Raw genomic sequence first — 12500 nt, forward strand, 5'->3', positions numbered from 1 at the left:
GGCAGAACAGCAGGTGTACCGCATGGATGAATACACAGTTCCAGAGAGCGGGAGATCCCGGCCGATGTCCGATGACGAAGCACTGTATGGGACACTTTGAAGGAAGGGTCGGTCTCCTGGATGAAAAGAACTTTAATTTTCTGACTTAAAATACGGAGTTAAAGTTTCCAGTCGGGACGATAAGGAGGGCAAAAAAACCCGGACTTTTTTGGCTCCGTCAGAAACTAAGTAAAAGTCGGAATATGTGAAGGAAAGCTCAGAAAATGCCTGGAGAATTTTGAGCGGACCGGAAAAAAAAAGTTCCAGCCGACATCACTGGGCCACCAGGTCGCAGATTCCTGAAACCCGGTTTTTAGAAACATAGGCCTCCAGTCGTGAAGACCGTGTGGTTGTGCGGTTCGGATCCGACTCAGACCTCAGTATTTTCGGACACCCTCGGACAGTGGCGGGGGTGGAAGAACCGGAGCCTCATGCAGAACTGGCTGTCGGGGAGCAAGCGGACGCTACCCCGGCAGGAGGCATCATTCCGGGCACTGTGGCTGATCGGTAGCTTTCGTGGATGGATGACTGAGCGAACGAACGAGATGACGGCGGTGCGTCCTGGCTGATGTCCCAGTACGGGACACTATTCTCGGATGCTGATGGCAGAACAGCAGGTGCAGTGGACGGATGAACACACAGTTCCAGACAGCGTGATATCCCAGACCATGTCCCAGAACGGCCCACTATTCTCGGATGCTGATGTCAGAACAGCAGGTGTAACGTATGGATGAACACACAGTTCCAGACAGCGGGAGATCCCTGACCATGTCCCAGTACGGGACACTATTCTCGGATGCTGATGTCAGAACAGCAGGTGCAGTGGATGGATGAACACACAGTTCCAGACAGCGGGAGATCCCAGACCATGTCCCAGAACGGCACACCATTCTCGGATGCTGATGTCAGAACAGCAGGTGTAACGTATGGATGAACACACAGTTCCAGACAGCGGGAGATCCCAGACCATGTCCCAGAACGGCACACCATTCTCGGATGCTGATGTCAGAACAGCAGGTGTAACGTATGGATGAACACACAGTTCCAGACAGCGGGAGATCCCAGACCATGTCCCAGAACGGCACACCATTCTCGGATGCTGATGTCAGAACAGCAGGTGTAACGTATGGATGAACACACAGTTCCAGACAGCGGGAGATCCCAGACCATGTCCCAGAACGGCACACTATTCTCGGATGCTGATGTCAGAACAGCAGGTGCAGCGGACGGACTAATACACAGTTCCAGAGAGCGGTATTTCACGACAGATATCCGATGATGAAGCGCTATTGTCGGACACTGATGGCAGAACAGCAGGTGCACTGGATGAAGGAAATAAACAGAACATAGTTCCAGAGAGCGGGATATCCCAGACCAAGTCCCAGAACGGCGCGCTATTGTCGGACACTGATGGCAGAACAGCAGGTGCACTGGATGAAGGAAATAAACAGAACATAGTTCCAGAGAGCGTGATATCCCAGACCAAGTCCCAGAACGGCCCACTATTCCCGGACACTCATCTACTTAAAATCTCCCTGATTACCTGCCAGAACAGAGCAGATCCAGAGAGCGGTATTTCACGGCAGTTATCCGATGATGAAGCGCTGTTGTCGGACACTGATGGCAGAACAGCAGGTGCAGTGGATGAAGGAAATAATCAGAACATAGTTCCAGAGAGCGGGATATGCGAGACCATGTCCCAGTACGGGACACTAGTCTCGGATGCTGATGTCAGAACAGCAGGTGCAGTGGATGGATGAAATAAACAGTTCCAGAGAGCGTGAGATCCCGGCTGATATCCGATGAAGAAGCACTGTTCACGGACACTGATGGCAGAACAGCAGGTGCAGCGGATGGATGAATACACAGTTCCAGACAGCGGGAGATCCCTGACCATGTCCCAGTACGGGACACTATTCTCGGATGCTGATGTCAGAACAGCAGGTGCAGTGGATGAAGGAAATAATCAGAACATAGTTCCAGAGAGCGGGATATCCCAGACCATGTCCCAGTACGGGTCACTATTCTCGGATGCTGATGTCAGAACAGCAGGTGCAGTGGATGAAGGAAATAAACAGAACACAGTTCCATGGAGCGGGAGATCCCAGACCATGTCCCAGTACGGGACACTATTCTCGGATGCTGATGTCAGAACAGCAGGTGCAGTGGATGAAGGAAATAATCAGAACACAGTTCCAGAGAGCGGGAGATCCCTGACCATGTCCCAGTACGGGACACTATTCTCGGATGCTGATGTCAGAACAGCAGGTGCAGTGGATGAAGGAAATAATCAGAACATAGTTCCAGAGAGCGGGATATCCCAGACCATGTCCCAGTACGGGACACTATTCTCGGATGCTGATGTCAGAACAGCAGGTGCAGTGGATGGATGAATTAAACAGTTCCAGAGACCGTGAGATCCCGGCAGATATCCGATGAAGAAGCGCTATTGTCGGACACTGATGGCAGAACAGCAGGTGCAGCGGATGGATGAAATAAACAGTTCCATGGAGCGGTATTTCCCGACAGATATCCGATGACGAAGGACCACTTGGGACGCTTTGAAGGAAGGGTCGGTCTCCTGGATGAAAAAGACTTTAATTTTCTGACTTAAAAAAAAAGTTAAAGTTTCCAGTCGGGACGATAAGGAGGGCAAAAAAACCCGGACTTTTTTGGCTCCGTCAGAAACTAAGTAAAAGTCGGAATATGTGGCGCAAAGCCCTAAAATCCCCTGGAGAATTTTGAGCGGACCGGAAAAAAAAAGTTCCAGCTGACATCACTGGGCCACCAGGTCGCAGATTTCAGAAACCTGGTTTTCGGAAACACAGGGCTCCAGGGCTGAGACCCGGGCTTCGTGGGGAGCGTTCCCCAGCTGGGCATAAGCATCTTCGGACAACTTTGGGCGGAAAAGCGGGTTCGGGAACCGGGATACGGGGCGGGTTACGCGGCGTGACCTGCCCGAGTGCAGTGCACTATTCCCGGACACTCATCTACTTAAAATCTCCCTGATTACCTGCCAGAACAGAGCAGATCCAGAGAGCGGTATTTCACGGCAGATATCCGATGATGAAGCGCTGTTGTCGGACACTGATGGCAGAACAGCAGGTGCGGTGGATGAAATAAACAGTTCCAGAGAGCGGTATTTCACGGCAGATATCCGATGATGAAGCGCTGTTGTCGGACACTGATGGCAGAACAGCAGGTGCGGTGGATGAAATAAACAGTTCCAGAGAGCGGTATTTCACGGCAGATATCCGATGATGAAGCGCTGTTGTCGGACACTGATGGCAGAACAGCAGGTGCGGTGGATGAAATAAACAGTTCCAGAGAGCGGTATTTCACGGCAGTTATCCGATGATGAAGCGCTGTTGTCGGACACTGATGGCAGAACAGCAGGTGCGGTGGATGAAATAAACAGTTCCAGAGAGCGGTATTTCACGGCAGTTATCCGATGATGAAGCGCTGTTGTCGGACACTGATGGCAGAACAGCAGGTGCGGTGGATGGATGAAAGAAACAGTTCCAGAGAGCGTGAGATCCCGGCTGATATCCGATGAAGAAGCACTGTTCTCGGACACTGATGGCAGAACGGCAGGTGCACTGGATGGATGAAATAAACAGTTCCAGAGAGCGTGAGATCCCGGCTGATATCCGATGAAGAAGCACTGTTCTCGGACACTGATGGCAGAACGGCAGGTGCACTGGATGGATGAAATAAACAGTTCCAGAGAGCGTGAGATCCCGGCTGATATCCGATGAAGAAGCGCTATTGTCGGACACTGATGGCAGAACAGCAGGTGCGGTGGATGGATGAAAGAAACAGTTCCAGAGAGCGGTATTTCACGGCAGATATCCGATGATGAAGCGCTATTGTCGGACACTGATGGCAGAACAGCAGGTGCAGTGGATGGATGAAGTAAACAGTTCCATAGAGCAGGAGATCCCAGACCATGTCCCATAACGGCACACTATTCTCGGATGCTGATGTCAGAACAGCAGGTGTAACGCATGGATGAATACAGAGTTCCAGAGAGCGGCAGAACCCAGACCATGTCCCAGTACGGGACACTATTCTCGGATGCTGATGTCAGAACAGCAGGTGCAGTGGATGGATGAAATAAACAGTTCCATGGAGCGGTATTTCCCGACAGATATCCGACGACGAAGGACCATTTGGGACGCTTTGCAGGAAGGGTCGGTCTCCTGGATGAAAAGAACTTTAATTTTCTGACTTAAAATACGGAGTTAAAGTTTCCAGTCGGGACGATAAGGAGGGCAAAAAAACCCGGACTTTTTTGGCTCCGTCAGAAACTAAGTAAAAGTCGGACTATGTGAAGGAAAGCTCAGAAAATGCCTGGAGAATTTTGAGCGGACCGGAAAAAAAAAGTTCCAGCCGACATCACTGGGCCACCAGGTCGCAGATTCCTGAAACCCGGTTTTTAGAAACATAGGCCTCCAGTCGTGAAGACCGTGTGGTTGTGCGGTTCGGATCCGACTCAGACCTCAGTATTTTCGGACACCCTCGGACAGTGGCGGGGGTGGAAGAACCGGAGCCTCATGCAGAACTGGCTGTCGGGGAGCAAGCGGACGCTACCCCGGCAGGAGGCATCATTCCGGGCACTGTGGCTGATCGGTAGCTTTCGTGGATGGATGACTGAGCGAACGAACGAGATGACGGCGGTGCGTCCTGGCTGATGTCCCAGTACGGGGCACTATTCTCGGATGCTGATGGCAGAACAGCAGGTGCAGTGGACGGATGAACACACAGTTCCAGACAGCGTGATATCCCAGACCATGTCCCAGAACGGCCCACTATTCTCGGATGCTGATGTCAGAACAGCAGGTGTAACGTATGGATGAACACACAGTTCCAGACAGCGGGAGATCCCTGACCATGTCCCAGTACGGGACACTATTCTCGGATGCTGATGTCAGAACAGCAGGTGCAGTGGATGGATGAACACACAGTTCCAGACAGCGGGAGATCCCAGACCATGTCCCAGAACGGCACACCATTCTCGGATGCTGATGTCAGAACAGCAGGTGTAACGTATGGATGAACACACAGTTCCAGACAGCGGGAGATCCCAGACCATGTCCCAGAACGGCACACCATTCTCGGATGCTGATGTCAGAACAGCAGGTGTAACGTATGGATGAACACACAGTTCCAGACAGCGGGAGATCCCAGACCATGTCCCAGAACGGCACACTATTCTCGGATGCTGATGTCAGAACAGCAGGTGCAGCGGACGGACTAATACACAGTTCCAGAGAGCGGTATTTCACGACAGATATCCGATGATGAAGCGCTATTGTCGGACACTGATGGCAGAACAGCAGGTGCACTGGATGAAGGAAATAAACAGAACATAGTTCCAGAGAGCGGGATATCCCAGACCAAGTCCCAGAACGGCGCGCTATTGTCGGACACTGATGGCAGAACAGCAGGTGCACTGGATGAAGGAAATAAACAGAACATAGTTCCAGAGAGCGTGATATCCCAGACCAAGTCCCAGAACGGCCCACTATTCCCGGACACTCATCTACTTAAAATCTCCCTGATTACCTGCCAGAACAGAGCAGATCCAGAGAGCGGTATTTCACGGCAGTTATCCGATGATGAAGCGCTGTTGTCGGACACTGATGGCAGAACAGCAGGTGCAGTGGATGAAGGAAATAATCAGAACATAGTTCCAGAGAGCGGGATATGCGAGACCATGTCCCAGTACGGGACACTAGTCTCGGATGCTGATGTCAGAACAGCAGGTGCAGTGGATGGATGAAATAAACAGTTCCAGAGAGCGTGAGATCCCGGCTGATATCCGATGAAGAAGCACTGTTCACGGACACTGATGGCAGAACAGCAGGTGCAGCGGATGGATGAATACACAGTTCCAGACAGCGGGAGATCCCTGACCATGTCCCAGTACGGGACACTATTCTCGGATGCTGATGTCAGAACAGCAGGTGCAGTGGATGAAGGAAATAATCAGAACATAGTTCCAGAGAGCGGGATATCCCAGACCATGTCCCAGTACGGGTCACTATTCTCGGATGCTGATGTCAGAACAGCAGGTGCAGTGGATGAAGGAAATAAACAGAACACAGTTCCATGGAGCGGGAGATCCCAGACCATGTCCCAGTACGGGACACTATTCTCGGATGCTGATGTCAGAACAGCAGGTGCAGTGGATGAAGGAAATAATCAGAACACAGTTCCAGAGAGCGGGAGATCCCTGACCATGTCCCAGTACGGGACACTATTCTCGGATGCTGATGTCAGAACAGCAGGTGCAGTGGATGAAGGAAATAATCAGAACATAGTTCCAGAGAGCGGGATATCCCAGACCATGTCCCAGTACGGGACACTATTCTCGGATGCTGATGTCAGAACAGCAGGTGCAGTGGATGGATGAATTAAACAGTTCCAGAGACCGTGAGATCCCGGCAGATATCCGATGAAGAAGCGCTATTGTCGGACACTGATGGCAGAACAGCAGGTGCAGCGGATGGATGAAATAAACAGTTCCATGGAGCGGTATTTCCCGACAGATATCCGATGACGAAGGACCACTTGGGACGCTTTGAAGGAAGGGTCGGTCTCCTGGATGAAAAAGACTTTAATTTTCTGACTTAAAAAAAAAGTTAAAGTTTCCAGTCGGGACGATAAGGAGGGCAAAAAAACCCGGACTTTTTTGGCTCCGTCAGAAACTAAGTAAAAGTCGGAATATGTGGCGCAAAGCCCTAAAATCCCCTGGAGAATTTTGAGCGGACCGGAAAAAAAAAGTTCCAGCTGACATCACTGGGCCACCAGGTCGCAGATTTCAGAAACCTGGTTTTCGGAAACACAGGGCTCCAGGGCTGAGACCCGGGCTTCGTGGGGAGCGTTCCCCAGCTGGGCATAAGCATCTTCGGACAACTTTGGGCGGAAAAGCGGGTTCGGGAACCGGGATACGGGGCGGGTTACGCGGCGTGACCTGCCCGAGTGCAGTGCACTATTCCCGGACACTCATCTACTTAAAATCTCCCTGATTACCTGCCAGAACAGAGCAGATCCAGAGAGCGGTATTTCACGGCAGATATCCGATGATGAAGCGCTGTTGTCGGACACTGATGGCAGAACAGCAGGTGCGGTGGATGAAATAAACAGTTCCAGAGAGCGGTATTTCACGGCAGATATCCGATGATGAAGCGCTGTTGTCGGACACTGATGGCAGAACAGCAGGTGCGGTGGATGAAATAAACAGTTCCAGAGAGCGGTATTTCACGGCAGTTATCCGATGATGAAGCGCTGTTGTCGGACACTGATGGCAGAACAGCAGGTGCGGTGGATGAAATAAACAGTTCCAGAGAGCGGTATTTCACGGCAGTTATCCGATGATGAAGCGCTGTTGTCGGACACTGATGGCAGAACAGCAGGTGCGGTGGATGGATGAAAGAAACAGTTCCAGAGAGCGTGAGATCCCGGCTGATATCCGATGAAGAAGCACTGTTCTCGGACACTGATGGCAGAACGGCAGGTGCACTGGATGGATGAAATAAACAGTTCCAGAGAGCGTGAGATCCCGGCTGATATCCGATGAAGAAGCACTGTTCTCGGACACTGATGGCAGAACGGCAGGTGCACTGGATGGATGAAATAAACAGTTCCAGAGAGCGTGAGATCCCGGCTGATATCCGATGAAGAAGCGCTATTGTCGGACACTGATGGCAGAACAGCAGGTGCGGTGGATGGATGAAAGAAACAGTTCCAGAGAGCGGTATTTCACGGCAGATATCCGATGATGAAGCGCTATTGTCGGACACTGATGGCAGAACAGCAGGTGCAGTGGATGGATGAAGTAAACAGTTCCATAGAGCAGGAGATCCCAGACCATGTCCCATAACGGCACACTATTCTCGGATGCTGATGTCAGAACAGCAGGTGTAACGCATGGATGAATACAGAGTTCCAGAGAGCGGCAGAACCCAGACCATGTCCCAGTACGGGACACTATTCTCGGATGCTGATGTCAGAACAGCAGGTGCAGTGGATGGATGAAATAAACAGTTCCATGGAGCGGTATTTCCCGACAGATATCCGACGACGAAGGACCATTTGGGACGCTTTGCAGGAAGGGTCGGTCTCCTGGATGAAAAGAACTTTAATTTTCTGACTTAAAATACGGAGTTAAAGTTTCCAGTCGGGACGATAAGGAGGGCAAAAAAACCCGGACTTTTTTGGCTCCGTCAGAAACTAAGTAAAAGTCGGACTATGTGAAGGAAAGCTCAGAAAATGCCTGGAGAATTTTGAGCGGACCGGAAAAAAAAAGTTCCAGCCGACATCACTGGGCCACCAGGTCGCAGATTCCTGAAACCCGGTTTTTAGAAACATAGGCCTCCAGTCGTGAAGACCGTGTGGTTGTGCGGTTCGGATCCGACTCAGACCTCAGTATTTTCGGACACCCTCGGACAGTGGCGGGGGTGGAAGAACCGGAGCCTCATGCAGAACTGGCTGTCGGGGAGCAAGCGGACGCTACCCCGGCAGGAGGCATCATTCCGGGCACTGTGGCTGATCGGTAGCTTTCGTGGATGGATGACTGAGCGAACGAACGAGATGACGGCGGTGCGTCCTGGCTGATGTCCCAGTACGGGGCACTATTCTCGGATGCTGATGGCAGAACAGCAGGTGCAGTGGACGGATGAACACACAGTTCCAGACAGCGTGATATCCCAGACCATGTCCCAGAACGGCCCACTATTCTCGGATGCTGATGTCAGAACAGCAGGTGTAACGTATGGATGAACACACAGTTCCAGACAGCGGGAGATCCCTGACCATGTCCCAGTACGGGACACTATTCTCGGATGCTGATGTCAGAACAGCAGGTGCAGTGGATGGATGAACACACAGTTCCAGACAGCGGGAGATCCCAGACCATGTCCCAGAACGGCACACCATTCTCGGATGCTGATGTCAGAACAGCAGGTGTAACGTATGGATGAACACACAGTTCCAGACAGCGGGAGATCCCAGACCATGTCCCAGAACGGCACACCATTCTCGGATGCTGATGTCAGAACAGCAGGTGTAACGTATGGATGAACACACAGTTCCAGACAGCGGGAGATCCCAGACCATGTCCCAGAACGGCACACTATTCTCGGATGCTGATGTCAGAACAGCAGGTGCAGCGGACGGACTAATACACAGTTCCAGAGAGCGGTATTTCACGACAGATATCCGATGATGAAGCGCTATTGTCGGACACTGATGGCAGAACAGCAGGTGCACTGGATGAAGGAAATAAACAGAACATAGTTCCAGAGAGCGGGATATCCCAGACCAAGTCCCAGAACGGCGCGCTATTGTCGGACACTGATGGCAGAACAGCAGGTGCACTGGATGAAGGAAATAAACAGAACATAGTTCCAGAGAGCGTGATATCCCAGACCAAGTCCCAGAACGGCCCACTATTCCCGGACACTCATCTACTTAAAATCTCCCTGATTACCTGCCAGAACAGAGCAGATCCAGAGAGCGGTATTTCACGGCAGTTATCCGATGATGAAGCGCTGTTGTCGGACACTGATGGCAGAACAGCAGGTGCAGTGGATGAAGGAAATAATCAGAACATAGTTCCAGAGAGCGGGATATGCGAGACCATGTCCCAGTACGGGACACTAGTCTCGGATGCTGATGTCAGAACAGCAGGTGCAGTGGATGGATGAAATAAACAGTTCCAGAGAGCGTGAGATCCCGGCTGATATCCGATGAAGAAGCACTGTTCACGGACACTGATGGCAGAACAGCAGGTGCAGCGGATGGATGAATACACAGTTCCAGACAGCGGGAGATCCCTGACCATGTCCCAGTACGGGACACTATTCTCGGATGCTGATGTCAGAACAGCAGGTGCAGTGGATGAAGGAAATAATCAGAACATAGTTCCAGAGAGCGGGATATCCCAGACCATGTCCCAGTACGGGTCACTATTCTCGGATGCTGATGTCAGAACAGCAGGTGCAGTGGATGAAGGAAATAAACAGAACACAGTTCCATGGAGCGGGAGATCCCAGACCATGTCCCAGTACGGGACACTATTCTCGGATGCTGATGTCAGAACAGCAGGTGCAGTGGATGAAGGAAATAATCAGAACACAGTTCCAGAGAGCGGGAGATCCCTGACCATGTCCCAGTACGGGACACTATTCTCGGATGCTGATGTCAGAACAGCAGGTGCAGTGGATGAAGGAAATAATCAGAACATAGTTCCAGAGAGCGGGATATCCCAGACCATGTCCCAGTACGGGACACTATTCTCGGATGCTGATGTCAGAACAGCAGGTGCAGTGGATGGATGAATTAAACAGTTCCAGAGACCGTGAGATCCCGGCAGATATCCGATGAAGAAGCGCTATTGTCGGACACTGATGGCAGAACAGCAGGTGCAGCGGATGGATGAAATAAACAGTTCCATGGAGCGGTATTTCCCGACAGATATCCGATGACGAAGGACCACTTGGGACGCTTTGAAGGAAGGGTCGGTCTCCTGGATGAAAAAGACTTTAATTTTCTGACTTAAAAAAAAAGTTAAAGTTTCCAGTCGGGACGATAAGGAGGGCAAAAAAACCCGGACTTTTTTGGCTCCGTCAGAAACTAAGTAAAAGTCGGAATATGTGGCGCAAAGCCCTAAAATCCCCTGGAGAATTTTGAGCGGACCGGAAAAAAAAAGTTCCAGCTGACATCACTGGGCCACCAGGTCGCAGATTTCAGAAACCTGGTTTTCGGAAACACAGGGCTCCAGGGCTGAGACCCGGGCTTCGTGGGGAGCGTTCCCCAGCTGGGCATAAGCATCTTCGGACAACTTTGGGCGGAAAAGCGGGTTCGGGAACCGGGATACGGGGCGGGTTACGCGGCGTGACCTGCCCGAGTGCAGTGCACTATTCCCGGACACTCATCTACTTAAAATCTCCCTGATTACCTGCCAGAACAGAGCAGATCCAGAGAGCGGTATTTCACGGCAGATATCCGATGATGAAGCGCTGTTGTCGGACACTGATGGCAGAACAGCAGGTGCGGTGGATGAAATAAACAGTTCCAGAGAGCGGTATTTCACGGCAGATATCCGATGATGAAGCGCTGTTGTCGGACACTGATGGCAGAACAGCAGGTGCGGTGGATGAAATAAACAGTTCCAGAGAGCGGTATTTCACGGCAGTTATCCGATGATGAAGCGCTGTTGTCGGACACTGATGGCAGAACAGCAGGTGCGGTGGATGAAATAAACAGTTCCAGAGAGCGGTATTTCACGGCAGTTATCCGATGATGAAGCGCTGTTGTCGGACACTGATGGCAGAACAGCAGGTGCGGTGGATGGATGAAAGAAACAGTTCCAGAGAGCGTGAGATCCCGGCTGATATCCGATGAAGAAGCACTGTTCTCGGACACTGATGGCAGAACGGCAGGTGCACTGGATGGATGAAATAAACAGTTCCAGAGAGCGTGAGATCCCGGCTGATATCCGATGAAGAAGCACTGTTCTCGGACACTGATGGCAGAACGGCAGGTGCACTGGATGGATGAAATAAACAGTTCCAGAGAGCGTGAGATCCCGGCTGATATCCGATGAAGAAGCGCTATTGTCGGACACTGATGGCAGAACAGCAGGTGCGGTGGATGGATGAAAGAAACAGTTCCAGAGAGCGGTATTTCACGGCAGATATCCGATGATGAAGCGCTATTGTCGGACACTGATGGCAGAACAGCAGGTGCAGTGGATGGATGAAGTAAACAGTTCCATAGAGCAGGAGATCCCAGACCATGTCCCATAACGGCACACTATTCTCGGATGCTGATGTCAGAACAGCAGGTGTAACGCATGGATGAATACAGAGTTCCAGAGAGCGGCAGAACCCAGACCATGTCCCAGTACGGGACACTATTCTCGGATGCTGATGTCAGAACAGCAGGTGCAGTGGATGGATGAAATAAACAGTTCCATGGAGCGGTATTTCCCGACAGATATCCGACGACGAAGGACCATTTGGGACGCTTTGCAGGAAGGGTCGGTCTCCTGGATGAAAAGGACTTTAATTTTCTGACTTAAAATACGAAGTTAAAGTTTCCAGTCGGGACGATAAGGAGGGCAAAAAAACCCGGACTTTTTTGGCTCCGTCAGAAACTAAGTAAAAGTCGGACTATGTGAAGGAAAGCTCAGAAAATGCCTGGAGAATTTTGAGCGGACTGGAAAAAAAAAGTTGTAGCCGACATCACTGGGCCACCAGGTCGCAGATTTCAGAAACCTGGTTTTTAGAAACATAGGCCTCCAGGAGTGAGGACCGACGTTTGTGCGTTTTGGATCCGACTCAGACCTCAGTATTTTCGGACGCCCTCGGACAGTGGCGAGGGTGAACGAACCGGAGCCTCGTTCCGGGCACTGTGGCTGGTCGGTGGGTTTCGCGGATGGATCGCTGAGC

This window comes from Gasterosteus aculeatus, chromosome 14, assembly GCF_964276395.1.
Source record: "Gasterosteus aculeatus chromosome 14, fGasAcu3.hap1.1, whole genome shotgun sequence".
NCBI classification, from domain to species: domain Eukaryota; kingdom Metazoa; phylum Chordata; class Actinopteri; order Perciformes; family Gasterosteidae; genus Gasterosteus; species Gasterosteus aculeatus.